Consider the following 14,934-nt stretch of genomic DNA (forward strand, 5'->3'; position numbering starts at 1 on the left):
TCTTTTCCTTCCTGTAATGAGACTCACGGTGTCTGTTTTGTAGGTTCTGGTCATTGGACTTTGGGGAGTTATACTCATATCATTGATCGTAATTATCGTATCTTACCCTGTGGACTTATTGGATCCAGGACCCATACTCTGGGATCGGATCCGTGTTTCTTCACCTACTCTCACAATGTCGCGTACTCGACAATATTATCATATGGACGGGATATACGTGTTGTAAGCAACACGAATAACATTAAACATATTTAGTAAACAGAGAGCATAAAGATTGAAAGTAAGATTTAGTGAATCCAACCTTCTTGACATTAACATGTTTAAATTCAAGCTGTTACAACATAGAAAAAAAAAAGAAAGAAAGAAAAAAGAGGAGTGTATGCTATGTTGTTATTGTACATGTGAATATGATATTATGATTCTTTTCTTAGCTTCTAACATTTTATTATGCTGTGAGTTTCGTCATTCTTCTAACGTGAGTAAACATGATGGATGAACCAAAGAAACACATAAAACATGATTATTCCTCAAACAGACTCATGAGCATATGATGCTTTCTCACAAGATTCAACAATGTTGTGTTTAAACATCATTGTCTTCATGCCATCATAGCTAGTGTTGTTGATCTATTGATGACTCCTGATCTTGTTGGTTTTGATCCTTGCTTTTGCCCCACAAGACCATATATAAGCCAACCACTATAACTACCGCTCCGATAACACTATTAAAAAAATAAACAATCTTAATATCTTATGAAATTTATTTCCCACAAAACGGCGGGAAGAAGTACTGTAGTCCAATTTAGAAGTTTTGCTTTATGCTTTCATATCCAAATATTCATTATATTTTCGGTGATATGAAGTTAAAAAGGTTATTAACACACACATATAAGGTTTTGAAAACTTGTTATTCAGTTCTTGATCATAAACTTTAAAGTCTCTTAAGTTCTCTCCATCACTAGTGTCGGAGGCCACCTGTAGTTGAGGTGGCACGGCCCACAGGAAGGGCACGATTGTAGCGACTGCCCGGGGTGAAGATGTTCATATGCAAGGGTTTTGCCCGTCCAAAAATTTGGGATCCATGACCTAATCTACCCTTCTTTTGGTCATTTTCGTCTCTAAAATGTATAGTACTTGTCTATTTCTCTTTTACATCTTCATTTCATTTTTGTTTGTACCATAAGCATTATGGTAATTTGTAATATAAACATGGAGAAATGTGAAAAAAGTTAAATAAAAATAGAGAGGAGAATGAAATGCTAGAAGTTTTTTTAAAATAAGAGATAAATTTTAAAAAATAATGACTGTTAGTTAAATTATGAAGATATACATAAATCATGGGATGTGAATGCTCTATTAGATGTAAATCGTGTGCTTAAAAGACTTGTATAACAAAGTTATTTTCATTTTAAATGTAGTTATTGGTTAAAATGTTATTTATTTCGTTTTTTTATTTAACATTTTCAATTCTTTTATACCGTACATTAATATATAAATTATTATACTAGAAAAGGATTTATTTTCTTAAAATAACTCATATACATTACAGTGATAATCGATTTGATTAGAAAAACAAAAATCGATTATTAAAACTAAATGTAAAAGGTCGTGATTACGTGAAAACTTATAAAGATTCCTGTATAAATGAACATCAAATATAAGTTTTTAAAAGACATAATGGCAAAAGATATCATTTATGTTTGTACGGTTTTTCAATGGACATCTTTTAGTAAACTTAATGACAGAATACATCCTTTATATTTGAAAACTCTATCACATTTTGTCCTTAGACCCTAACTTAGTTAAGTATTTTCATTAAATTTGGTCATGTGCAATGCACATGAGGGTATATTTGAAAATTCATAAATATAATTTACTTACTAATTAAAAATAAAAATAAAAGAAAAATTCAAAGCTCTCTCTCTCTCTCTCTCTCCACCACATAACCCACCGGACCACCACCACCGCAGCGATGCACCAGAGATCCAAAACCCGTTGCTAGGGTTCCGGCACAAGCTAGGGTCCCGACACCAGAGATCCAAAACCCATTTAGGATTTTCTGGCGATGCTAGGGTTCTGGCACAAAGGCAACGGCGCCGGTGAACGAGAAACATAGACCAACCTTAACCTCTACACAGATTCACCTTATTATCTCTGTCAATCGGTTCTTGGCCTTTTAATCTTTGATACAACTATGCCATTTTTGCCCTTTTTCTATATCCAATCACCTTCCCATGTTTAGTTTGGCCGGCTCAACATCAATTTAGTGATTGCCGGACATTAAACGAGAATAATAAAAGGGGTTATGGTGAGAATTGAGTGTATAAATGGGGGCAACATCCAATCCAGTTAATTACGGTGGTGGTTAGCTGGTGGTGGTTGAGAGAGAGAGAGAGAGAGAGAGAGAGAGAGAGAGAGAGAGTTTATTTTACACACTCAAATATATATATATATATGTGTGTGTGTGTGTGTGTGTGTTTTATTTTTAGTTATTAAATATATTTACAAATATACCCTCATGTGTATTGCTCATGACCAAATTTAACGAAAATACTTAACTGGGTTAGAGTCAAAGGACAAAACGTGATAGAGTTTTCAAATATCAAGGATGTTTTCTGTCAATAACTTTGCCAAAGGACGTCCATTGAAAAACCGTGAAAACATAAAGGACGTCTTTTGTCATTTTGTCATTTTAAAATATTAAGGAAATCTCATGTATCAACTACCTAGACCAATGTGGATAGTCTTAATCAAGTATTCCAAGCTCACTTTGTGTAAGGCCAATTTTAATGACTTACGACATCAAATTACGAAACCCATTATATATTTATGGTCAAGTTAATAAGTTATGTCGGCGAGAAAACTGGACACGAAACGAGAGCTTCGGTGCACACGTTTAGCTTCAACGGTGAAAGATCTTCTAGTTTACTTGTATTATGTTATAAATAGAGAATATTGTTCTTTATTTGTGTGTTGTATGTTGTAAATCACCACCCGAGGGTAGCTCACCTTGGGTGGGTCGGTTCTATCTTTTAAATATCAAATCTTTTAACCGACAACGAGATCGTTCACTGTCCATATTATCTTTATATTTTTGTTCGGTCGTTTGATTTACCGCACCCGTCTCGACACGTTTATCTAAAGCAAAACTGTTCGGTGGTCGTTTTGGACCTACACTTTGTTTTAAATAAAGTTTAAGACCTTAATAAAATATAACTTTAAGTTAGTGTTTGGTATGCAAAGAGACAAAATATAATAGACATTGTGAAGTAATAAAATAAAAGTTATTTGATTGGTCAATGTGTGGGTCCGGTTAAAATATAGTCTGATTAGAGTGTGACAACGGGTCTCTTCAATTTATGAATTGTGAAAAAAATGAAAATAAAGTGATCAACTAAGATCATGAGCATACCTTCCCAAGTTCAGTTGCTCGGCTAAAATAAAAGACCCCAAAATGGCCATAACAACCGTCCCAAGAGGGTTGAAAGTTGTCACAAAAACCGCCCTCTCTCCTTCATTACGACTCCAAAAATGTAATATGCGCATCCAGAACACACTATTCCCTATATGCACACCATGTGAAGAAAAGGAAGTTCTTAAAAATAAGCAAAAAGCTTTGCAATGCCATTGCTAAAACAAATTAGCAACTCCAATGGAATAAATTGTAACACAAGGATTAGGTTATTACTATTGATTAATTGAAAACTATGAATTCCTACTATTTTGGATTGTTCACACACTCCGAAGTAAACATAACAATCCTATGTTTTATCCATTGACCCAAAATATACACTCAAAACTCAAATAAACAAAACAGCAAACTGCGGTTTTCGTCCATCTGGTTTGTCCAAATATGAAGTTTTACTTCAATATTTTCAAATATGCGATTTTCGTCCATGTAGTTTTATTCTATTTGCAATCAAACCCGGGCTCACTAAACCCCTTTAAGTGTGGTCGTTAAACCCATCAGCGTGCACTTTACGGGAGGGCAATTTTGTCATTATTCTTCCTAAATAAACCTCAACCCTTCACGTGAGAGGGCTTGCGAATTAGGGTTGGGGTTTATTTGGGGAGAAAAGTACTAAACTGCCCCTCACGTGAGGTGCACATTGATGGGTTTAACGACCAGACTTAACGAGGTTAGTGAGGTCGGGTTAATTTGCAAGTGAAATGAAACCACAGTGACGAAAATCGTACAATTGAAACTATTGGACTAAAATCACAAATTTAGACAAACCACATGAACGAAAACCACATTTCACTCTAAACAAAAACTCAAGTTAAATCAACTAGTTAAATTGCTCTTATGAATTTCGACCCATATATGTGAACCTTGGTAATTAATTCCAACAAGTGCCACTTATATTTGAGAATACCATGAGCAATTCTATATTTTTAAAGATCAAAATGTTTGATTTACGTTTTCTGTTAGCCAAAATAATATTACAAACAAGTAACTCAATTCATACATTTGTGTCAGTATATTCAGAGGACGAAGAGGTAAAGAATTAAAAACATGCATGCATGGAGACATGTAGACTGTAGTATATGCTTATTTGTGTTTAAGGCCCTATACAAACTGACACCCTAAACCATTAATCTAGTTCCTTGTTCCATTTCAATTGCCAAAATCCGTTTCAAGTATTTGAAGCTCATATTTGGGACACAATTAAAATTCTATACCTAGTTGATCAAGATCATACCAAACTACCCAAATTTTACAACATCTTGGTGAATCACTATTAGCTGCAATTATGAATGACCTTTTTTTAAGATTAGATTAATCCAACGCTAATAACCGATGAACCAGATATATTAATGTCAGCAAAAAATCGGATAGATATGAAGAGTGAAGATCATTATGTTTTTTCTTACACTGTAAATTTCTGCAAATAGTTTGATGTCCCATTCAATTGACCATATTGAGGTATTGGCTCTCTCAGCCACAAGAGCAAGTATGGAGCCTTCCAATGAGCCACTTATACAAATCAGCGTTGTGAGAGAGAGCTCAGCCGGGTACGACTTCAATGCAAGTGCCTATTTTGCACCACACAAACAAAGACAATTAGCTTTTTTTTTTCATCAAAATTTTCGTACTAATATCATATAAACATTATTTTCAAACATTGTTATGTCTTTTGGCTATGCATTACACTTCACGGAAAATTAGTCGTAAAGGTGCTGCAGTCGAAGCTAGTGACTTGGTTCACTTGTTAGACTAGATTTGTTTAATTTAAAAGGTTTTTGTAGCTTACAAGATTTGAAGTAGAGAAATACCAAGTTGGTATTGTGCGTAGTATTAGATATCCTAACTTTTTAATCTCTCGTTTCATTTTTTTTTTTTTTTTTGCTTTTTCAGTGTGATTAATTATTCATCGCATTTTTAGGAAGTAATAGTTTAGAAAACACAATTAATATTAACATTACTTTCAATTTATTATAAGTATTTATTTTCAGGGGCGGACCTACCCCAAAAAGAAGGGGCAAGGATTGGCCTTATGAAAAATAATTGTACATTACACGCAAAAATCCAGATTGCATCCCTTCAAATTTTGGTTAAGCCTCTTGATTGACTCCCATGAATAAATTCCGGGATCCGACACTGTTTACTTTTGTGACAAAGACTATATAAAGTTGACTTTGATGTAGTATTCCATAGATGATTCAATCAGGACTCATCAAATGCTTCTGTATTCTTGTTTCATTTCATATAATTCGTGAAACAAGATTGTAATATGAAAGGAAAACTTACTTGCATAATGATAAAACCTGCCCAAGAAAAGCAACTGGCGGCGACCATGAGAGATCCTTTAATGTGGTCTTGAGTACTGATAATGTTAAGAGAAGTTTGATTATGATGACTATGGTGATTTGTCCATGGAAATTGAAGTGCAGGGCCTCTTATCAGTGTCATTATCATGGCTCCTCCAACCGTCACTAATGTCCCTATGATCTTCCCTTGGCTATGTAAACTATTCATCTTCACCGTCTCAAGTCTACTAATATATAAATAATCATTTGCTTAGAAAAAACATATCAAATTTCCTAATGCTGCTAAGTGAAGACAATAAGATTCAAGTGTAAACATTTATTGTATTGATTGATAAATTGTGAATACTTGATTACAAATAAACCCTATTTATAACCATACAATTACTTGTTAGACAAGAATATGAGAAAAACTAACTCAAAAACCCCCTAGGCTTGTAAGTACGACAACTAGGTCCCCGCACTTACGCAAGATTACACTAACAATCACCCCCTAATCTTGTGACACCGATGAAGCTTCGCATCTCGTTAAACTTCAACCGTGGCAACGCTTTTGTAAGGATGTCTGCTCTTTGCAAATCTCCACTAGAATGCTCCACCTTGATTTGTTCTCTCTCGATGCACTCCCGAATGAAATGGTATCGTGTGTTGATGTGCTTGCTTCTCCCGTGAAAAACCAGGTTCTTCATCAAGGCAAAAGCCGATGAATTATCCACCTTCAACGTCACGAACTCCTCCTTTTCTCCAGTCATCTCTGGCAAAAACCCCCGAAGTGATAAGGCTTGACATGCAGCCGATGTAGTTGCCATATATTCAGCCTCACATGATGATAACGCCACCGTTCCTTGGTTCTGAGAAACCTATGATATCGGTGATGTACCATAGTAGAAAATCAAACCTGAGGTGCTCCGACCATAATCCATATCCACTGCATGACTACTATCACTATACCCGTGCAACATACTGTTTCCGCCTCTTGAGTAAGTAATACCGAAGTCTAGTGTACCTCTTAGATATCAGAGAATATATTAACCGCTTGAGCATAAGCTTGAGTTGGTGATTGCATGAACCGACTTGCATAACCAACCGAGTAGCTCAAATCGGGTCTCGTATGAGTTAAATACCACAAGCTTTCGATTATCTTTCTATAACTGGTCGGATCTACCTTCGGATTCTCATTTTCTTTAGACACCTTTAAGCCCGGTTCCATAGGAAATTGAGTCGAGTTGCACTCCCAAAGACTTGCTTCATTTAGGATCTTTGTTGCATAACCACTTTGATTTAACGTTATCCCACGATCACTTTGCTTCACTTCGATCCCGAGATATATAGTAATGCAACAACCCGAGGTCACTCATCTCGAACCTTGACTCCATTCGTCTTTTAAAATTTGCAATTTCTAGCACACTTGTATCCGTGACTATCAAATCATCAACGTAAACTCCAACGAGTAGTAGCCTTTAACCGGAACACCTTTTGTAAACCGCCTGTTCTTGTTTACATCGAGTGAAATCGAGTTCCTTTAACGACCCGTCTAGTTTAGTATTCCACGCCCTTGGAGCTTGGCGTAGACCGTATAACGCTTTAGCCAACTTGTACACTTTTCTTTCTTCACCTTTCTTAACGAACCCATCCGGTTGAAATACGTACACCTCTTCTTTCAAATCACCATGAAGAAGCGCGGATTTTACATCCAAGTGATGCACATCCCAACCTCGGTTTGCTGCTAACGCGAGTAAAAGTCGAACGGTTTCGATTCTCGCCACTGGTGCGAACACATCTTCTAAATCGATCCCATATTTCTGAACATACCCCTTAGCTACGAGTCGGGCCTTGTACTTGGTTATTTTCCCAGCTTCATCTCTTTTGATTTTATATACCCACTTTAAACCTATCGGTTTTACTTTGGGTGGTGCTTCGACTAACCGCCATGTCTTGTTTCTTTCAATCGACTCGATCTCCGCTTCCATTGCTTTTCTCCAATGTTTTTCATTATTCGCTTATGAAAATTTAGCGGTTTATCATCGAATAATAATAGGAGATTTACCTCATCGGTTGTCGGGTCTTGATCGGTGGGTGTCGCTATACCTTCAACCAAAAAGTCGCTAAATTTCTTGGGTAAAACGGTCTTTCGAGTAGTTCGACACGGCTGAATAACTTGTAACGGCTCTTCGTTTGGGCAGTGTCGGGCCTAGCCGGGCTTACAGGTGGGATGCCACCTTCCGAACTTGATGACTTACTTCCGTTTCTGAGATGAACCAACTCACCGCTATCATGTCGGTCTACGGATCCGGTGCCAAACCCGGTTGTCACCTGCTCCGATTCGGGTTCAATATCGTACCTGACAATAAACTCGGTCCATTCCAGACACTTTTCGCCCTCTTGCTTGTCAAGATCAGCCCACGCGTACTCGTCAAACTTGACATACCGCGTAACGTCTACTCTCCTTTTGCTCGGATCAATCATACGGTAGGCTTTTGTTCTTGGTTGAGTACCTAAGTGAATCATCACAATGCTTCGGTCGTCTAATTTCTTTAGACCAGTACCAAGGACTTTTACATACCCTGTGCATCCGAACACTTTAACGTGTGAAAGGTTCGGTTTTCTTCCTTTAAAACGCTCATAAGGAGTCGAATCCTTCAAAGATTTTGTTGGTGACCAGTTTAGTAAATAAACCGAGTGATGAACCGCTTATCCCCATAGGTCTTGTGGTAGTGACATCGCCTTACACAAACTTCGAGTCGTACAAAGTATGGTTCGGTTTCTTCTTTCAACCACCCCGTTTTGATGTGGGGTGTATGGGGCCGTAAACTGATGTGCCACACCTATACTTGATAAGTAATCTTCCAATACATGGGATGTAAACTCACCCCATTGTCGGTTCGTAATAACTGGTTTCTTGTTGAATAATAAGTATTCTTGTTGCAATTTAATTCTTAATTGGTTTCTTTTGTGGACACGAGAGTTCAAAGAACAGAACAAAACACAATTTATTTTGTTTTGTTTTGAACTCATAGCCTATTCGTTACTAAAATGGGAGACAATCCAAGTAATCAAGGAGATGGGCCAAGTAATCAAGTCGGTTTTCCCAAAGAACCGAGTTCCCTCTCGATTCAGTTTCCGATTTTTACGTCCACCAATTAAACGATTTGTATGGTAAAAATCAAGGCTATATTCAAGGTTCAAGGGTTGCTGGAGGATATTGTACCAAGAACGGGAACGGTGGTTGACCCGAAGATAGATGGGTTAGCGATTGTGTATCTTTATCAATGCATGCCGGAGGCTTTGGTGATGCAAGTGGCTCACCTTTCCACCTCTAAAGAGATATGGGATGCATTTAAGACTAGTTTCGTTGGGGTTGATAGGGTTCGAGAAGCACGTATTGAGTCTCTTCAACATGAGTTCGATGTACTCAAGATGAAAGAAACGGACACGATTGATGACTTCTCGACCAAGATAAGCCAAATAGCTTCCAAAGCAAGTAATCTTGGAGAACCGTTTGAAGAAAAGACCCTTGTGAGAAAGCTTTTGAAGTCCGTTCCGAGAAAGAGGTATATAGCGATTGTTGCTACTAATGAACAATTTACCGATATAAAGACCATGACGTTCCCTGAAGCCGTTGGATTCCTAAAAGCGTTTGAGGAACGATCTGGAGATGAAGACAAACCCGTGTCCGGTAAGCAAGAACAATTCCCATATACATATGAAGAATGGAAATCTAAAAGCAATAAAGAAAGGCGTTACGGGAAAGGCAAGATGGTAACTGAATCAAGTCAAAAGAACAAGGGAAAAGGTAAGGTTGTGGATCGGGAAAAGAAAGAACCTCGAGTGAAGAAGGATCGGTCAAAGATTAAATGTTATCGGTGTGATGAACTGGGATACTTTGCCACAACATGTCCTAACCGAAACAAGGAGAAGAACGATCAAAGTAACCAAGCTCAAGATGGCGGACCGGTTCTAAACATGATGACGGTAGATCGGAGTGAGGAAGATGTCGTTTTTCTAAAAGAAGACCGGGTTGATCCGAAGCAATATGCTTTAACCCCATGTGATAAAAACACGTGGATTCTTGATAACGAGGTGAGTAACCACATGACGGGAAATCCAGAATGGTTTTCCAACATTGATCGTAACAAGACCGGTAAAGTAAGTTTCGGTGATGGTTCGTGTGTTGAAATCGAAGGTCGGGGCACGATAGTAGTAGAAGGTCAAAGGGGAGAACACCGATTAAATGTTATCGATGTGATGAACTAGGAAACTTTTCCACATCATGTCATAACCGAAACAATGAGACAAACGATCAAAGTAACCTAACTCAAGATGGCGGACCAGTTCTAAACATGATGACGGTAGCTCGGAGTGAGGAAGATGTCGTTTTTCTAAAAGAAGACATGGTTTATCCGAAGCAATATGCTTCAACCGCATGTGATAAAAACATGTGGATTCTTGATAACGGGGCGAGTAACCACATGACGAGAAATCCGGAATGGTTTTCCAACGCCCATCGTAACAAGACTGGTAAAGTAAGTTTCGGTGATGGTTCGTGTGTTGAAATCGAAGGTCAAGGCACGATAGTAGTAGAAGGTCAAAGGAGAGAACAACGAGCCTTGAGTGACGTTTATTTTATTCCATCTCTCAAAAATAATATTATAAGTCTCGGGCAATTAGACGAAGGAGGATGCAAGATCGGGATCCAGGACGGTATCTTATGGATATTCGAACAAGATGGAAGACTTCTAATCAAGGTACCGCGTTCCTTTAACCGGGTTTATAAAATTAATTTAAAGGTTGTTTCTCCGGTTTGCTTACAAGTCAATTTGCATAATGTTGCATGGATATGGCATGCTCGATTGGGGCATTTGAATTTCGATGCCCTTCGGGGTCTTTGGAACTCGTGGATGGAGTGCCAAGAATCGAACACCCGATGCAAATTTGTGATGCATGTATGCTAGGCAAACAAACAAGATCGGATATTCCGAAACAATCTAATTATCGTGCAAAGGTACCACTCGAGCTTGTTTATGCCGATTTTTGTGGCGCGATTACTCCCGAGACACATGGAGGCAACCGATTCTTTTTACTAGTTGTTGACGACTACACCCGCTATATGTGGGTTTTCATAATAAAGACGAAAGACCAAGTTGCGGGCTCACTCATAGATTTTGTGAAAAGGGTGGAAAACGAAACGGGCAAGAAACTCAAAACCATAGGAACCGACAATGGGGGTGAGTTTACATCCCATGTGTTGGAAGATTACTTATCAAGTATAGGTGTGGCACATCAGTTTACGGCCCCATACATCCCACATCAAAACGGGGTGGTTGAAAGAAGAAACCAAACCATACTTGGTACGACTTGAAGTTTGTTAAAGGTGATGTCACTACCACACGACCTATGGGGAGAAGCGGTTCATCACTCAGTTTATTTACTAAACCAGTCACCAACAAAATCTTTGAAGGATTCGACTCCGTATGAGCGTTTTAAAGGAAGAAAACCGAACCTTTCACATGTTAAAGTGTTCGGATGCACAGGGTATGTAAAAGTCATTGGTATGGTCAAAAGAAATTATTATTCAACAAGAATACTTATTATTCAACTGCGTAGGCCTTAATTGTCAAAAAAGACAAAAACAATTTTATGACTTTATATAAGATCCACAAATTGAAAATAAAACTTCCCTGTTATGTTTTATGCCTTCCGCCGACAAACGAAACTACTTTCTCCGTAACCCGGGTTTCCACGAATAACTCTTTGTTTGTCGGAGACTTGGCGCCAACCTCACCGAAAATTCGATGAACACCAGAAGATTTCGTTCGCCGCCAGTTAAACCCTGTTCGCCGGAATCTTGTTATTTTATCTCCGCTTCTTGATTTACAATCGTAGCACGTCGCAATCTCTTGCGGTTTTCACCGTCCTTACTTGCCAAACCTTCGTTGATCGGTAATCCTCGCCAGTGATTTTTGAACCTCAACCCTAGCTCTGATACCAATTGAAGACAATAAGATTCAAGTCTAAACCTTTATTGTATTGATTGATAAATTATGAATACTTGATTACAAATAAACCCAATTTATAATCATACAATTACTTATTAGACAAGAATAGGAGAAAAACTAACTCAAAAACCCCCTAGGTTTGTAAGTACGGCAACTAGGTCCCCGCACTTATGCAATATTACATTAACACTAAGTTCTTAAGTTATATATGATTGAAATTTAAAGAGTGGGCTGAACATGTTACATAAGCTTTTATTTATGGATTTTTTATCCCATTTTGTAGAATCTTTTTTAATAGTAGAAAAAAAAAGTGAAGGAAAAATGATTTCTTCTAGGAAAGAGAAATTTTTTTCGTGTTTCTAGGTGATCCGTTATTTCAAATGGCAGATGCTAAAAATATATAGAGGTTCTAGTGCACGGCTAGTGTTACAGATTCCAAAATAATTTTTTTAGGATCCGTCATTTGAAATGACGAGTCACCTGGAAACACAAAAAAAACTCCCCAAAAACCATTAATTTGCCCTTCACTTCTCTTCCTATTTTGAAAAAATAGAAAATAAAAAAAAATCCCCATTTTGTATGCACATGTAGAGAGTCAAATCATGTGTATTGTTAGCAAACGTATCAAAGGTAAGTAAACTTAAGGAACAAGGATACATACAGATCCAAGCCGTATCAAAAGTTAGGGCTGAAACAATGTCGCACATAGTCATCCCAAAAGTTATATGTTTAGAATATATATACCTAAAGATCCAAGCCATAACAATGGTAAGGGCTGGAACAACGTTGCGCAAAGCTGCTGCAAAAGTAGCTGTCGTAAATTTCATTCCAGCATATAACAAGTTCAGGTCTATGACTGGCCTGTTATTAAAAATCGACCATTATCATTAAAGAACTACATGAAAACTAGTTTCCAGTTTGCTATGAACCAGTAATCATTCATACAAATATGTTAAACACCCATGCTACAGTTTACAACAATAAGAATTACCAAAAAAATTAAAAAAAAAAGTTTGGAAAATTTTGTAAAGAATGGGTTTTCGGTCGGGAGAAAATATGTTTTCTCATGAGCACACAAAATTATATGAAACTGTTATTATATAACTATTAGTTTATGGGTTTACATTCTACCGCATGAAAGCTTCGTAAGGAAACAAACCATATTCAAAACGCAACTAAGATAAATGAGACGCAAGAACTAGAGAATGCTAAACTGGATTCATTTTTGATACTTGTGTTTATTACTCTAATTTCATGAATGCAAATATTATATAGTTAGTTAATAGAACTTTAAAACAATTTTAGTATTAAAAATGATAATTAATTCGTTTATTAATGCTTTAAAGTTGTTTATAATTGATTATTACATTTCTTTTAGTTTGTATTTAAAGGATGAATTTGTTATATTTTATATATTGTCTACATTTTTTAATTTATTACAATGTTGTCTGATTCTTTAATCCAATCAGACCGATCCGACCGGTACAACCAATGAACAAGTAAGATGACCGGTTCGATCTTCAGTCCGGTTTTAAAAACAATGATTGTACGTGAATCGTGATTCTATTAATTTTTTGTGTTTTCTTTCTCTTTCATTTTTCAAATAACAGTACAAAATAGCGAATACATACCCTAGTAATCCTACCAACAAGATCTTCAAGAGGATGGAAATAGTCATCTTTGGCCTAATTTTCCTGTTTGCACATCAAACAGATGATAACAAGGAAGTAAAATACAGTAGTAACATATTAAACGAAGTGACAGACCTTTCAAGGAAGAAAGCGAAAGGGCCGAAGAACAGTGCTGCGAACGCATTCCGGTAGATAGTAAAAGTGTAATGATTCAAGCCTTTATTTAGTGCAGACTTGATAACTAAGCCATTCACACCATATGAAGTCTGCAAGAAAATCATAAACAAATAAGGCTTGGCACAGACATATACCCTATTAAACCACTCTTTAGAGTTAGACATGATGGTTTTACAGGTTATGTTCTGTGTAACATATATATGGTTTGAAGATTGTAGTGGTATTTATACACATGGACTTTCTCTAAGACTATGTGGAGAGGCTATTTTGGAGGCAATATTCGACATGTGACGCTACGTTAGCTGGGGCAATTTTCATTTTAGAGTGTAATGGTTTGTAGCCTCATACTGCCTCATCCCATCGTCACGTCATCTTATTTTTTTTTCTTTTTATAATTAAAATAAACAATTAAAACTTCATTATTAAATAAATCAATAAAATACATTAAAATTAAAAAAAACAACATTAAAATAAAAAAATACCCCAAAAATTTAAAATAAAAAATACACATAAAAATAATAGCATTCCTCTTGCGTCACATTTTTGTTGAAAATACGAATACTCGCGCTCCAAATCTCCTGCAATGCACAAAATAAACGTTAGAAATCCGAAAACGATGTCTAAACTTAGCGTCGTCGTATTTAGGCGGGTTGTTGAAGTAGTCTTGCATCAAACAATCGTGGTTTTCTAACAAATCGTTCGTGGCCTCACGATCTTGAACGATAAACGCTTAGCTCGTGCGCGGGCGAGAACTAGTAGAAGCAGAAGTTATCTTATTTACCACGGTCCTAAATGAAATCGTAACCGCATCGTCCTGCTCTTCCACCTTTTCTATGAGCTTATCTGTCGGCTTGTTATTCTCAATAAATTGATCCACAATGGCGGTAGTATTTGTCAAATCCATTTTTGCTGAAAATAGGATGATAATGGGTTTTGGAGGTTGAGTTGGTATAAAATGAAAGGGTGAAATTGGTTGGGTGTTTATATATATTTTGTTAATTAATTTTTTTCATTTATTAATTCGACCGTTTGATAACAGTTTTCCAAGTTGAAATGCGACATGTATTTCTCGCAGCCCCCTCACCCCCCCACCCCGGTCCCAAAATCGCCCTAAAATCGCCTAGGAGGGCGATTTTCACTCAAAATCGCCGGACTTGTTGCCCCACTACGCTTAGCCTGAACATTTAAAAATTTTGACTTTTAGCATGTCATTATGTCAAGAGAACTAATTCTCTATTTCACTGTCTATGATTGTTGTCTTTAATTTTGGAGAATTGGAAAAATATTTTTACCTGTAGGGCAATCTTTGATATGTATGTTACAGAAAATGTTCATTCATTTTAGCACTATGATTTAAGGCCA

General features: G+C 36.9%; 1 pseudogene; it reads right to left on the minus strand.

Annotated features, from left to right (window-relative positions):
* Positions 1 to 548: 548 nt before the first annotated feature.
* LOC143550095 (WAT1-related protein At2g39510-like) lies at positions 549 to 14,476 on the minus strand (annotated as a pseudogene).
* Positions 14,477 to 14,934: the final 458 nt, after the last annotated feature.

The sequence above is a fragment of the Bidens hawaiensis genome, unplaced genomic scaffold (genome assembly GCF_021521415.1).
Source record: "Bidens hawaiensis isolate Kalapana, Puna unplaced genomic scaffold, B.hawaiensis_p1.1 tig00000978_1, whole genome shotgun sequence".
NCBI lineage: Eukaryota > Viridiplantae > Streptophyta > Magnoliopsida > Asterales > Asteraceae > Bidens > Bidens hawaiensis.